The 15,533-nt window shown below is 35.0% G+C and overlaps 1 protein-coding gene across 8 annotated transcripts in view; it reads left to right on the top strand.

The window, feature by feature from the left end:
* Positions 1 to 15,533, top strand: part of TASP1 (taspase 1) — a 219,268-nt gene that overhangs the window by 16,342 nt on the left and 187,393 nt on the right. The window contains exon 1 of one of the 8 annotated variants that reach the window (XM_054696277.1): positions 2,756 to 2,907. The exons of the other annotated variants lie outside the window; for them this stretch is intronic. The gene's annotated coding sequence lies outside the window, so the exon portion shown is untranslated. Of the gene's footprint in view, positions 1 to 2,755; positions 2,908 to 15,533 lie in introns of those variants that run through there. 8 annotated transcript variants of the gene reach the window in all.

Below are 15,533 nucleotides of genomic sequence, written 5' to 3' on the forward strand. Positions count from 1 at the left end.
CAGTTTATGGTTATATTTAAATATTTTATTGTCAAATTGATTTGGTCACATGGTTTTATTAGCTATTTATGGCTTTATGAAATTATCCTTTTTGTTGATGGAAAATTGATTTCTGTTCATTTGGCAGTACAACTCTGATTTCATTCATATTAGAGAAGATAAGCATTGTGAAACAATTTGATCTTTGTTCCTGGGGCTATATGTTTGCAGGACAGTTGCTTTTATGACTTTTTTTGAAATAGTTTTGGTTCTAGATAGAAACAGTGGGTTTTAAATGATAGATCATAATTTTGCACATTTCACAGGGTATAGTTTCTGACATGCCTTTCTTCTTTGAGGAAATTGGTTGTAGATCTGGATGAGTCATGATGCTACTGCTGAAGTAGAAAGTATTTCATGAATTCTGGTTAAAAATGAAGTATTAATAAAATAGCTCCTTTTTTTTTTTAAAGATTTATTTACTTACACAAGAACTGGGGTACAGGCCAGAGGCGCAGGAGGGTAAGAGAATTCACCAGAAACAGAACTGGGAGCAGAACAAGCAGACAACCAAAAGCACTGCTGAGGGGAGCAGCCGGCAAGACAGGAGAGGTCTGCCATGCCATGTGGGTATCTCCCTGGCTGGCTGGGAATTGAACCTGCGCTGCAGAGACTGTGGACAGCTTCACAGCTCTGCGCTCAACCCACTGCACCACTGGGGAGGCCCATCATCAGTATCTATTTTTAAAAAGTATTAAGACTTGAGTTTAAAAGTTCTGCTAAGGAATAATTGGTGAAGATTAATAACAGCCTTTTAAGAGGTTTGTTTGTAGTCCTGTGAGAAAATCTGTGAGTTTTGAAGATCTTATAGCTTTTGAGAGATTTTGGTCATTTCATTTGAAAATGGATTATTTTGGTAGATTGTTACTGTGCACTGAAAACAGTAATAGAAATAGCTTTGAAATTTCACACTGTAAAAGTTAAATTACACAGATTCCTTTGTTACAATATTTTGCTGAGCTTATGTTATATAAAATGGACCCTGCAGTTCTTTTGTTGACTTGGTTCATCTTTTAAGGCTTCCTATGGGTAGGTGAGATGGTAATTCATAATTGAAATTAGTTTATTGTCCAAATTTATTTAAAGATCAGATTATATTGGGCATAAGTTTTATATCTGTCTGCTAAAAGCTGTTTGTTGTCTTTAGATTTATGTAATCCAATTTAATGCTTACTTGTAAACTTTAGGAAAATTCTTAAGAAATCTTTTCCAGATGACTATTAGTTTGGGTGTGAAAGAAAAAAGTAGGTATTTGCATTATATATTTATATTATATATAACATTGTCACATGTTTGTATCTTTTCATTCTCTTATACCCATGACCAGTTCTGCATGCATTTCTTTATGGCGGGAATCGCTAACATGTCACCTGCTAGAGTAGTCCTTTGTTGCATCTCAGTCCAGGCCTCTGTGCAGCAGCATGATTAGGTCTACCCCTTTACTTGGCTATATAATTCCAGCTGGAATTATCTGTGTGTTTCAAGGGGAGAGAGAGCACCTAAGGCTCGCCAGTCTGTGAACTGCTTATTGGTTATATAGATATTGTGATATTCTGCTGGCATATGGGCCTATCTAGGATGGAAGGGGTTATTGGGAAGGGCTGATATATCCTTCTTCTCACCAAACCTATAGCAAATTCACTTATAGGACTTCTCTTCTTTTTTTTTTAATAGGACTTCTCTTTAGATTGATGCTTACTCACCTGTTCCTTATGCCACTTTCATGTTTGGTTTTTATTTGCAAAAATGGAGGGACATCATGTCTACAGTCATTTCTATTTATTTGGGAGATTAAACAATTATTTAAATAGACGAGCATCTCCAGTCTTTTTTTTTTTTTTAAGATATTTATTTATGCATCTAAGAGCTGGGGTACAGGCCAGAGATGAGGGGTAGTGAGAGGATTCACCAGAGACAGAGTAGAAACAGAACAGGCAGACAGACTGAAACACACTGCTGAGGGGAGCAGCGGGCAAGGCAGGAGAGGTCTGCAGTGCCATGTGGGTTTCTCTCTGGCGGGCCAGGGATCGAACTCATGCTGCAGAGGCTATGGATAGCTTCATAGTGTGGTGCTTAACCCTTGTGCCACCAGAGAGGCCCACCATTCTTTTGTACATTTTGTTTTTCAAAAATAATTTCATAAACAAGGGTCCATTGCTTCTTCCTCTCCTTTCCCTGATAGGACTGGATACATTGGAAAGACAGCTTGATACAGTTAACTCACATATACACAAGTGCCCATTAAAATTTTGGAAAATTTTGGATTTTCCCCCTTGAAAATCTCATTTTTCTCTTCCATTGATATTATCTATTACTCCATGTAATGGGGGGAGGGTTCCTGTTTTATGTATGTAAGCAGGGAGTTTTACTTTCATTCCTTTGTAGTACGTAAAATGTTTTTATTGCATGAAATTTGAGTTTTGACTTCAAATTGTCTTTTTATTTTTTTTTCCAACTTGGAATCATTGATTATTTCAGTCAAAGACCCTGTTTTGCCTATCTGTTTAGCAGTGTTTCCAGTGGTGCCTCAGTTTTTCTGTGTATTCCAGCTGTTTATAGAGTCTTTATGTTTCTCTGCATTTTTTTGTTTTATTTTTTGAGGTGTACACACACAGTTACACTTCATGGAGTTGCATCCAGCCAAGTATCCATGTTCTTCTTGTGAAGAGGCAGAGAAAATCACCTCTCCCAAGAATTTCTACCTTCTGACCAAGGGAAATGTGTCCTGAAGAGCTGTACGCAGATGGGAGGCAACTTGTTTGCTTGTTCTGCTGCTAGAGTATTGATTTAATTAGAAGACAGGCTGTGGGTGGCCATGTGCAGACAAAGAAGCACCAGACAGAGCCCATTTAGCCTGGGACAGTAAAAGTAAGTTACGCTCTTTCTAAAACACTATTTTGAGTATTTATGCTGAATTCTTGCCTTTAGTACTAAGGGGCAACTTGTAACTTACTGTTTGTGTTTACACATTAGGTACATCTATTTTCTAAGACCCTAGAAATTAAATATGTGCTCAAGCAAAAATACCTGCTTAATGGAAAAGCAGTGATTTTTTTCCCTTCTTTGTTTTTAAAATAATGAGAAAGCAGAATCACTTATTCTAGACTAATTTTATATTGCACTAAAACTGTGTATTAAGTTTTGACCAAGTCAATACGCTTAAGTATAGAGTTTGTTATGTTTCACTCTGTGCTGATGGGGGCATGAAGTATTATTTCAGCTTTTTCTAGTCATTTCTGGATGAGTTGTATGGACCTTATCAGATATATACATCTTGGCAGAATCTGATAGAAAATAAGGTCCAAGACCAGACTTAGCAGGTCCTGAGGAGCATGTAGCTTTATATGTGACTGTATTTTGCTCTTGGAGTTGTTATTCTCCAAGAATATGCTACATTTTGGAATTCAGTTTGAAGTTACTTAAAGCTATATTTGGTAATGGGCGGCTTTGGTGTGTGGAAACAATTTAGACATTTGGAGTGAGTGTAGAATGTCTTCTTGTCCTAGGTTCATAGAGATTATAGAAAAAGGACTTTATTAGATTCATTGACCCTTGGATATGTAGTGTTGTGATTATTGAATCTTTTTATGTGTGTGTTTGGGGCATCGATTTTATAATCTAACACCTACTATTTTTTATTTTGTTGTTGTTTGTTTTTGGTAATGAAGGAACTAGGCTAAGAAGATTTTTCTTTGTTCAGCAAAATCATGTGTTGACATCATGGTCAATCTGAAAGACTGCTCTGATTTTGTTTTTGCCCATCTCTCAATCCCAGGCCTTTATTCAGAATGTGGAAAGGACTAAGTAAGAAACTTAAGTTATTTAGTTATTAAGAATCCATGCAAGATCATATCCTAAATCCTGCTCCAAAGCAGACCAAAGCATTGTTTAAAATTTTTTTTCATTCATTCTTCCTATCATCTAATTTTTATGTGTATAGCTGACTTCAATATTACAGCAGTGAAAAATTGCATCTCACCAAAGCAGAGCAAACAACTTAAAATCAAATCCTAAGCATTCTAGTTAAAACAAGTTTTTTGGCAGTTCCCACTTCCAGGGAGATTTTACTAGCAGTCATTCTTGCTCACACAGTAGGCTTCCTGCATGGCTCTATATTTATGCTGACATGCATATACTATAACACCAGGCATCAACACTATAACTCTTAGTAGGGTACTTAAAGAATTCAGAGTGGGGAACTTATTTGTGTTTCCCTCTTCTGCACTATGTGCAGATGTTAACATTTTGTAGTGGGTTGGAAGTCTTTTTAATAAAAAGAAGCATAGTTATAAGTTACTGATTATTAGTAATACTGCTCCCCCACCTATCTCCCATTTTGACATGTCCTCACCTCACATCTGATAGAAGGATGGCTTAAGTTTCATTTCATGATCTGTTAGGCTCTTTGAATTATGGTACCATATTATTGTCAACATTGTTAAAAGATGTAATTATTTAGATTGAAGGGAAGTCTAAGTGGATGCTGAATTTGGCTTTATGGGAGAAACAGCTACATTTGTCTTTTCTATAGTAGTTCATGTAGAAAGGACAATTTCAGGTACCGCGTGTGCTAACTTCTTCCTGGACATCATAAAGAATCCAACTAAAACAAAGTTTAAAACTATTTCAGATGTGCACATCTATTGAAGCCAATATTTTATTTTAGAGATGTGTTGTGTTTGACAAATAACTCTTTATACTGCAATTCTGTGACTTTCAATTAAAAAAATGAAAATAAATTGCTATGATGTCATTTTTCTGTTTAATTATGTTTTGTTTGTTTGCAAATTGGACAGATTAATAAGAGAATGAAAGTGAGTGCAGATGTACTGTGTCTTCATTAAGATAATTTTAATAATAGGGCCTCCCTGGTGGCGCAGCGGTTGAGCGCTGGGTTGCGAAGCTGCCCGCAGCCTCTGCAGCGCCAGTTCGATCCCCGGCTGCTCCCTGGCCACCGGAGGAGGGTCCCATATGGCGGCAGACCTCTCCTGCCGCCCGCTGCTCCCCTCAGCAGTGTACTTCGGTCCTTCTGCCTGCTCTGCTCCCCACTCTGGCTCTGGTGAATTCTCTCACCCTGCCGCGCTTCTGACTGTACCCAGTGCTTGTATAAATAATAAATAAATAAATCTTTAAAAAAAAGATATTTTTAATAATAAATTAGAGAAAAACATGGTTCCATTGTCTTGACAGAAAATTGTATGCCAGATCAACAAATGCTCTAATGAACAAATAATATTTATTGCTTTTATTCTGACATTTTCAGAATAGCTTGAATGATGCAAGAAGATCATAAAAGCTCTTAGTTCCTAATATGTGTGCTTTAAAAAAAAACTTAAAGTATGTTGTCTTTTGTATAATTGAACAGTTAAAAATATGAACTGTCATAGACACTAAAACTTGTTTTCGACATACTGTATTTGACTCAAATGTTCACAGAATGTGATGCAAACAAATGTTCTCTCAACTTACATCTAGGATAGCTAAAATATTACTTTAACACATGTTAAAAGTAGAGCACTGTAACTATTTGGCTAGATATAATTCCGGGCTGTCTAAGTTGAGTAATTTCCTCAGGCATTCCAACTTTGATCAACCACAGCAAGAACTTTTAGCATGTCTGTAAAGCAGCCAGTGCATCTGTAAATATATCCTGAGGTAGACAGAAAAGAGAGAATGCCAAGGAAGAAAGAATATTTTCTGTCATTAAGAAGCAGTTAGAGATTGAAAATGGAAAGTTTTTTGTTTCCCTAGGGTCTCTTTTTAGATAATTGAACCACTGAATCTAAGTATGCCCTGTGGTTCTGTATTAATGAGTGAAAAGTACTTCATTTGAGCCTAGTAAAAATATTTCTGGCTAACTTTGCTAAAACTTACTGGTTAAAGTCCATTAAATTTAAAAAAATTTCCTGTCTTTATTAATGTCATATTAATTGACTAAAAACCTCAATGTAAATAATATGTATCTCTGTAAAACATGTTCTAATTGTCTATACTTGACTGAGATTGACTGTAAATATTCTTACATTACCCTTTTTTTAAATTTTATTTATTTTTTTATTTTTATATTCCCCATACAATTGCAACCCCCTGATTTGACCCCAGTCCCTCCTCCCCCCCTACCCCCCAAAGTGTGTCTCTGGTTCATAGTTGTTTGTTGATTTTGATTTTTTTCTTTCTTATAGTTATTCTTTTTCCTGGTCCCTTATTTAGGTTTTCTAGATTCCTGTTATGAGTGAGACCATCCGGTATTTTTCTTTTTCTTTCTGGCTTATTTCATGACCCTTTTTTAGAGAACAACTCTTTGCACAGGCACTACCACTCCAGAAATAATCTCATATACATTTGTTTTCAACACATGGATGAAAGTAGGTTTGCTGATTTTTATTCTCAGTTTCCTGAAAATGAATTTGTAAATATCTACAATTATTCACAAAGAATATTTATAATGGTAAATAGCCCTCTACTATGTGGGAACTATGTTTTTCCCTGATTTTTTTTTTTTTTTTGGACACAACATGCTCTTATTACATGGATATAACTTCTCTGGAAACCCTTTAAGGTATAGTTAATAACTACTTGTAAACTGGACATTAAATTGAATCATCTATCTTGCTTCTTTCCTACTTTGTTCTATAGTCCCATGATAACAGAGTCCATGACCTCCAGTTAGCTCCAGTTGCAAAAATTCTTTTTAGGTCAATATTGTTCTAAACATTTGGAGGAATCCTTAATCTTTTGATTTCCATGTTGCAGGTGTTTATTATTCCCATTATCAATTGACACATTCTTCAGTCAGTCATGAAAACAATATTAACACAGTACAATATTAACACAGTAGGCTAAAATTTACAACAGTAAAAAATGTTTTGTCATAGTTAAACCTTTTCAATGAATTTTTTCAGAATGGACAAAAGGTAGTATAGTTGATAGATTTATAGTATTTTTGCCCATTCTGTATATTCTAAGAGGTGCAGAGAATTGATGAATGGGCAAGTCGGGAGAGAAAGATGGAAGTAGAAGACCCAGGTAAGTGAATTGTGATGTTCATAGGGGCATCTGTTATGTTATTTATAGATTCTCATTATTCTGTAATTATTTTATCTAATCTCTGTATTTTTCCTGGCATGTTACCTGAACATTGTATTTCCCCCCACCATGTAATTATGCAATTAAAAAAAATTTGTTATTGGTCCTAAACTGCTAGTTCAAAGAGAATACTGTTTTCTTTTATCATTTTCATAAGGGCAGATCACTGTCAGATCAAGTTATAGGTGAAATTATTTATACTAATAGTGATCAAGGGACTCTTGAGAAAAATACCCTGATATTTCATTGTTCTTGTATATTCTGGCTAGAAACCTCATTTGACTCATTTTGGTGAAGCAAAAGTATTGATAAATATTAACTGTTATAACCAGAATTTATGGGACATTTCTGACCACCGACTTAGCTCTCCTTAGTAAAGACGTGTTGATACATGGTGGACTGTAATGCAAATTAAATGGCTCACTTATGTATTTATAGTTTTTTTTTTTAAAGCAGGAAATAAGAGTATTCAATATTTTAGATTTTCAGTTAAGAATGGCAATGAAATCATAATTTGTTGTGTTAAGACTGGCATTTATGTCAAGGAAATACTTTACCTAAAATACCTATTGTGAATAGAGATATCCACAATAAAAAGCTCATATTTTGTATCTGAAGAAGCTTGAGAACTTAGTTACCTTCATAAAGTAATACAGGTCAGAGATTGCTGAAGAGACAGTTCACAGGTATGGGTTGATTAGCCCATTGACTAGTTCCTAAAAATTGAATTTGTTGCCAGCATGTAAATATTAGAAGACTAATAAAGATCAGAATTTTAACTTCTCTTGAAAAAATAGGATCTGGACACATGAAGCAAGTGTTTTCTTAGGGCTGCAGTCTGCCAAGGATGAGTGACAGCTGCCCCTGTGGAGTATAGGAAATGGTGTAACTAAGACTATATTTCAATTTAAGGTATACCTGAAAATAAGACCTGGATAGAAATGCAAACTTTTGTCTTGGAAGGGCTGAGATAATGCATTCATGCATTAATTGACATTAGCTGATGCTGTAGACATTGCAAATTGTCACAGCAGGAATTTCTACCTGAAATGAGCTTCGATTTAATTTTTTAAAGATTGGAATTGGGTTTAAGTATTAACTTAGTATTTTGAAAATGACCTTCAAGTCAAACTAAAGACTTCTCAAAAAATAAATTCCATTGGAGAAATTTGAACTAAAATCAAAGTATATCTCTCCAAAGAGTCTTAAGCTGGAGCTAAAGCAGATCAAAATATTCTTTTTTTTTTTTTTTTGTGGGACCCTCGCTGGTGGCCAGGGAACGAACCGGTGCTGTAGATGCTGCAGGCAGCCTCGCAGCCCAGCGCTCAACCGCTGCGCCACCAGGGGAGGCCCTCAAAATATTCTTGACCCAACCAAACTTGAATGAAATTGTTCCTTTATTTACTTCTAGTCCCAGGAGTAAAATATTTTCAGTGTTTGTGGTGAAGAATGTACCAGGAATGACCAGAAATATAAGCATATTGCTCCAATTTCCAAACTGTCTTGCTAGCGTTTTAAAAGATATTTAGCTTCCAGTGTCATTTATCTTATCTTGATTCTACTTCTTGTTAATGGAAAACATACTAAGAAAAATCATTGATTTGTGCATAATATTTGGGTTTTTTTTGTGCATAATATTTGTGACTGCATTTGTGATGATTACTTGGAAAGCATTGTCCTTTTCACATTAATCTTTTTTCCATCTAATTTTTCTTCAGTTAGGTTAAATCCTGATTCCCAGAATCGTTAGCTCTTAGAGCATCTACTGACTCATTTGTGCTAATAGATGCCTTTATAAGTCTCTTTCAGATGGGGTTCTTGGAGAAAGTGAAGTTAAGTAGCTTATGGAATTCATTTAGGTGGTAGTTAAGGTGGGGCTCATAGCCTAGCCGGAACAATCACTTGAGGTAGCTTGTTACATAAAGTAAAGAGTCCCTATCTTCAATTTACTGACCAAAATAGGAATCTTTGGAAATGGGAATCTGAAAGTTTCGTTTTCTGAGTCTTAAAAAAATTTTTTTTTTGTTTTGAGATAGTTACAGATTCACCTGTGGTTGTAAGAAATGATACAGAGAGAGCCCTTGGATTCTTTAATCCACAGTGTAACAGTTTAAAATGTCAACATTTTTAAAATTTTAAAGTGTACTATATAGGAAAGTATGCATTTATTGTAAGGAGACAGCTCTTTGAATTTTTTAGAGTATAACCGGCATGCAGGTCAGAAAACAGAACAATCCAAAAGATCTCTCTCATTCCCTCTTCCAGTTACTCCGTGGCAAAGCCTGTTCCAGTTACTCCATGGCAAGCTTGTTCTGAAATGGGATTATGCAATATGAATTCTTTTTTGTCTGATTTTTTTGTTTGTCTGTTAATGGTGTTGGAATTTATTTAAACATTAGTAATGTTGTTCCACTGACATCTCTCTTGTTCCAGAAGATTTCTGTGTCCCAAAAGGGAACTCTGTACACATTAAGCAGTTGTTCTCCATTCCCTGTCCTCCAAGCCCCTGACAGCTACTAATCTGCTTTCTGTCTCTTTGGATTTTTACCTATTTTGGATATTTCATATAAATGGAATCATACAAGATGTGACCTTTCATGTCTGGCTTCTTTTGCTTAGCATACTGTTTTCAGACCTCTCCACATTGTAGCATGTATTATTCCATTTGGTGGAATATTGTTCAATATTATTCATGTATATGACACAATTTGTTTAGATTGTTTCCACTTTTGTGCTGTTGCAAACGGTGTTGCTGTAGAGATACCTATACAAGTGGTTGAGTACATAATAATGTGTTCAACTTTCCATGAAGCTACTGAACTGTTTCTGCAGCTGCTAAGTCATTTTACATTACCAACAGCAATTTATAAGGGTTATAATTTCTTCATATTCTTGCCAATATTTTTTTTTTCTGATTATAGCCATTCTTGTGGGTATGAACTCATTATGGTGATGATTTTTATTTCTCTAATGACTAATGATATTGGACATATTTTCCATGTGTTGGTTGATCATTTGTATATCTCCTTTGGAGAAATGTCTGTTATAGTTTATTCAATATCTTTGTGCATTTAATCTGCCTTTTTTTTTGGTTATTGAAATTTTTTGCTCTTCATATATTTTGGGATATTAGCTATTATTGTACGGAGAAGATGCACTTTTCTGTATGCCTGAAATTGTGTTAAAATAAATACTTTAAAGGATAAATTTAATTACCTCTGTGGTCTTCTTGTCTCTCCCTACCCTGCTGATTTCTCCCTAGCTCCTGTCTTGTTTAATTTTTCTCTGTCGTATTTATTGCTATGTAACATGCCATCTAAATAATTTCTTACTGTCTGTCTTCCTTCCTTAGCTGGAACAGAGGTTTCTGTTTTGTTCACTGTTGTATTGCCATGGCTTAGATCAAGGATAAACAAACTATTGCCTGAAAGCCAAATCTGGACTATTGCCTGTTTTTGAATGGCTCACATGCTAAGAATGGGTTTTAGTTTTTATAAAATGATTGAAAAAAGGTCAAAGGAAGAGTAATATTTCATGACAACAGAAAATTATATGAAATTCAAATCTCAGTGTCTATAAATGGAGTTTTACTGGAACACAGCCATGCTCATTTGTTTGTATGTTTTCTCTGGCTGCTTTCATGCTACAAAGACAGAGTTGAGTAGTTGTCTGTGTGGCCCACAAAGTCTGAACTTTATAATATATCTGGCTTTTTAAAGAAAAGATTTGTTTGGCACAAAGGTATCCAATAAATATTTGTTGAATGAATAAATCTTAACCTATACTACCACAGAGGAATCTAAATTGGAAATCTGTCAACAATCCAGTTCTTGAAAATTTGAGCTTAATTGGCTGCTAAACAAAAAAATCCCCAAATGATTTTTTGGTTAGTAGTACATTTTCATTGGCCTCCAGCCATCCTGCAAATAATGAGAATTGATGGTGAAATACTAGGAAATTTGTAATTCTTAGGGTAGTGTTAGGTAAGATAGGTGTATTGCACAAGTTTACCAGTGTTAATTTGAAAAACACTATAATGACATAGAGTATACTTCCTGTTTTTATTACACTATTTGAAAAGATTTCAAGAAATAGTTTGTTTCAAAAGCTATTTGCCTTTTTTCCTTTCTCAACTTTAGATTAACAAAGCTCCCTGTTTGTTAATGAAAGCAGTAATTGAAATAATTTTGGCATATCTTAACATACTCAATTTTGAATAAGAAACTATTATCACATTTTCATTCTATTTCATTCACTTAAGGATGTTTGTTGAATTTGCACTTGAATAACGGAGTATGAATACTAACATATTAGTAATTTCCTGTAAATGTCTAACTTCTCCTTAAAAGAAGACTGGAAATTGGACAAACATAAATCATTTTATATAAAAATTATTTTTACAATGTGCCAATATAATTCTTACATAACTTTTGAAAAACTAAATTGTTTGCATCTGTAAGAGCTGTTAATAGAGGCCTCATAATAGATCCCCAGAGGTACAGTATACCACATAGCCTTGCAAACAGTTCTTATTTTATTTAATGCTTTCAGCAAAGGACATTAAATGGGTAATACAGGTTGTGGTTTATAGTCAAAGTAATGTTTTACAGATCTTTGCCTTGGCTTGGTGTTTCCAAATTTCTTGAATAGGAAAGGACTTCCATGTCAGGATGGGGTGTGGTTCCTGACTTGCCTCTTGGCCTTACTGTCTTCTCTCTGCTGGATTAAGCAGAGAGAAGGGATCTTACTTTTTAAAGTTTTGTCCCCTTTGAAAGTTATGAGTATGCTTACAGATTATTTTGCTTTAAAATTACATCTTTTAAAAACTGAAAATACTATTGCTTGGATTTATTTTTTTCTCTTGTTTTAGTTGCAAAAAGATTGTATTCTTAATGCTATGTTACAGTTTCTTGTCATTTCTCTATAGGTAATCTGTAAGAATAAGTATCATTTTGTTTAAGTGCTTATAATTCACAATGATCAATTATTCTATTTTTATCTAGTTGCGTTTAACACCTATTCTGCAAACATTATTGGGTGCGTATTGTGTGCCAGTCATTACTTTAGTTACTGGGATACAAAACCTGAAAAGACAAATTACTGTATTTTGGGGCTTACTATGGGGGAAATTAAGCAAAAAACTTGTATAATGTCAGTAAAAATTATGAAGAATAAAATAGAGGAAAGAAAATGGTTGGAGAAGGTTGGGGAAATGCTAATTCAGTAAGGAGAGGGCGCTCTGATAAGGTATTTTTTGAATAGAAACATGAACAAAATGTGGAAGAAAACCATGCAGAGATGTTAGGAGGGGAGAGTTCACCATTGTCCCTTGTTATCTCACTTTATTCTTTATAATAGTGATCATCATAGTGTTGGGAAAACTGGGCAGACTCATGCAAAAATATGAAACTAGACCACTCTCACACCATATGCAAAAATCAAATCTAAATAAATTAAACAATTGGCTGTAACATAAAATAGGTAGAAGATAACAGACAAAACTCTTGACATTGGCTTCGGGAATATCTTTGGGGACTTGACTGACACCTTTCTTTTTTTAACAATTTTTTAAAAAGATTTATTTATTTATTTATTTATTTATTTATTTATTTATTTATTTATTTTTACAAGCACTGGGTACAGTCAGAAGCGTGGGAGGGTGAGAGAATTCACCATAGCCAGAGTGGGGAGCAGAGCAGGCAGAAGGACGGAAGTACACTGCTGAGGGGAGCAGCGGGTGGCAGGAGAGGTCTGCATGCCATGTGGGACCCTCCTCTGGTGGCTGGGGAGCAGCCGGGGATCGAACTGGTGCTGCAGAGGCTGTGGGCAGCTTCGCAACCCAGCGCTCAACTGCTGTGCCACCGGGGAGGCCCTTGACTGACACCTTTGATGAGAGAGAAAAAAGTATAAACAAATGGCACTACATCAAACTAAAAAGCTTCTGCATGGCAAAAGAAACTGTCATTAAAATGAAAAGACAACCTACTGAAAGGCAGAAGATATTTGCGCATCAGACATCTGATGTGGGGCTAATATCCAAGATCTTCAAGGAACTCATAAAAATGCAACAAAAGGAAAACAAATGACCCAATCAAAAAATGAACAGGAAAGCAAAGCAGACACTTCTTAAAAGAAGACATATAGATGGCCACAGGCACAAGAAAAAGTGTTTAGCATTACAAGTCACAACCACAAGGAGATACCATTTCACACTTGTGCCAAAACAAGTTTGGGCAAGGGGAGTGGAGAAAAAGGAACCTTTATACATTGTTGGTGATAATGTAGATTGCGTCAGCCCATACAGAATACAGTATAGTGGATCCTCAAAATATTAAAAATAGACTTACCATATCATCTTACGATTCCACTCCTTGGTATTTATCCAAAAAATACTAAATTACTAATTCAAAAGGATATATTTACTACTCTATGTCTCTATGTGCATATGTATATACGCCGTTCATTGTAGTGGTATTTAAAATTGCCAAATTATGGAAATATCTTAAGTACCCAATGCCAGATAAAGAAAATGTGGTATATCTATCTATCTATCTATCTATCTATCTATCTATCTATATATATATATATATACACACATACACACACACACACATATATACACTGTATGTAAAAAGAGATGCAATCTTACCATTTGTGACAATATGGATAGGGCTGGAAGGGATTATGCTTAGTGAAGTAGGTGGGAAGGAGAAAGACAAACTGTATGAGTTCAGTCATGGAATAAAAAGAAATAAAACAAAGGAACAGACAAAACTGAACCAAAATAAACCCTAGAAATGTGAATACAGATTTGAGGCTACTGGAGGCAAGGAGGTTGAGGGAGGAGGACAGGTAAGGGAGGGTACCTAATTGACTACAATGGAGAATTATGGTTGCCTTGGTAGTGGGTATGGTGTAGTAACATACATCTGCAGAGATGTGAATCTGTTCCCCAAGTCATATATATTTTTAAAGATTTATTTATTTATGCATACAAGAGCTGGGGTACAGGCCAGAGATGCGGGGGGTGAGATCATTCAGAGACAGAGCAAGGAACAGTACAGGCAGACTGACTGAAATACACTGCTGAGGGGGGCAGCGGGTGAGACAGGAGAGGTCTGCTTCGCCATGTGGGTACTCTGCTTTTTATCATAATTTGGCATTTTCTAGAATCTGGTATGAACAAGCTCATATGGTATGTATAGATATACCATGACTTCATTTACCATAATACTTTCGAGATTCATGTTGTTGGGTATATAAGAACTGGTTCCTTTCATTGCTGACTAGTATTTCATTGTATTGATATATTGTAATGTATTTATTTACCAGTTGATGGGCATTTGGGTTCCTCCGGTTTTGGGCTGTCCTTATTAAAGCTGATACGAACATTTGATACAAGTTTTTATGTGACTATATGCTTTCATTTTTCTTGGGTAAATACTTCAGTATAGAATTGCTGGATCAGTGTTAAGTGCATGCTATAACTTTAAAGCAAACTACTGTGCTCTTTATTTTCATTTTCACTAGCAATGTATGAGGGTTGCAGTTATTCCACATTCTTGCCAGTACTTAGTATTGTTAGTCCTTTCAAGTTTAGCGATTTTTAGTGACTATGTACTGCTATCTTATTAGGCATGTGGTTTTAATTTACATTTTCCTTATGATTGATGATGTTATGCATCTTTTTAACGTGTTATTTACAATTTGTATTTAAAATTGTTTGCCCATTAAACACTTGGGTTGTTTGTCTTCCTGAGTTATATGGATTTAAAATATATTTTGGATATAAGTCCCTTACCTTTATGTATAATTGTTCAAATTTTATGGTCCTCAGTTGTTCTGGAGAGGGCCCTTCATCTATTCAGTGATCCAAAAGAGTGTCAATTTAGTCCCTTCTCTCCCCTACTCTGTCTCTCTCTTCCTTCCCTCCTGTCCCCCATTTAAAAAGTAAAATCTTTTGGGACTTTGCCCCCATTACATTTATATTTAATATAAGATTCTATGTTTGCCTTTTCCCCATATTTTCTCATTGGAGATCATATGTGATATGATGTTGACATAACAGGGCACTCTCTTTCTGTCTCTCTCTCTCTCTCTCTGTGTATATATATGTATGTATGTGTGTGTGTCACACACATGCATACCATGTAAAACTTTATTAACAGTATTAGAAAAAGAAGACTATTTTTCTTGTAGATTTTAAATATTTGGCTAAACTCTGTCCAGAGGTCTTTTGTTCTGTTTTCTTTGTTGATATATTTTATTTTCTTTGCGATGTATTTTTTGATATATAATTCATATACCATAAAATTCACCATTTGTAGTATACAAGTCAATGGTTTCTAGTATATTTATGAAGTTTTACAGTTGCTATCACCATTAATTTTAATTCATCACCTCCAAAA

This window comes from Talpa occidentalis, unplaced genomic scaffold (genome assembly GCF_014898055.3).
Source record: "Talpa occidentalis isolate TD23 unplaced genomic scaffold, MPIMG_talOcc4v2.1 talOcc4.10, whole genome shotgun sequence".
In the NCBI taxonomy this organism is placed as follows: Eukaryota; Metazoa; Chordata; class Mammalia; order Eulipotyphla; family Talpidae; genus Talpa; species Talpa occidentalis.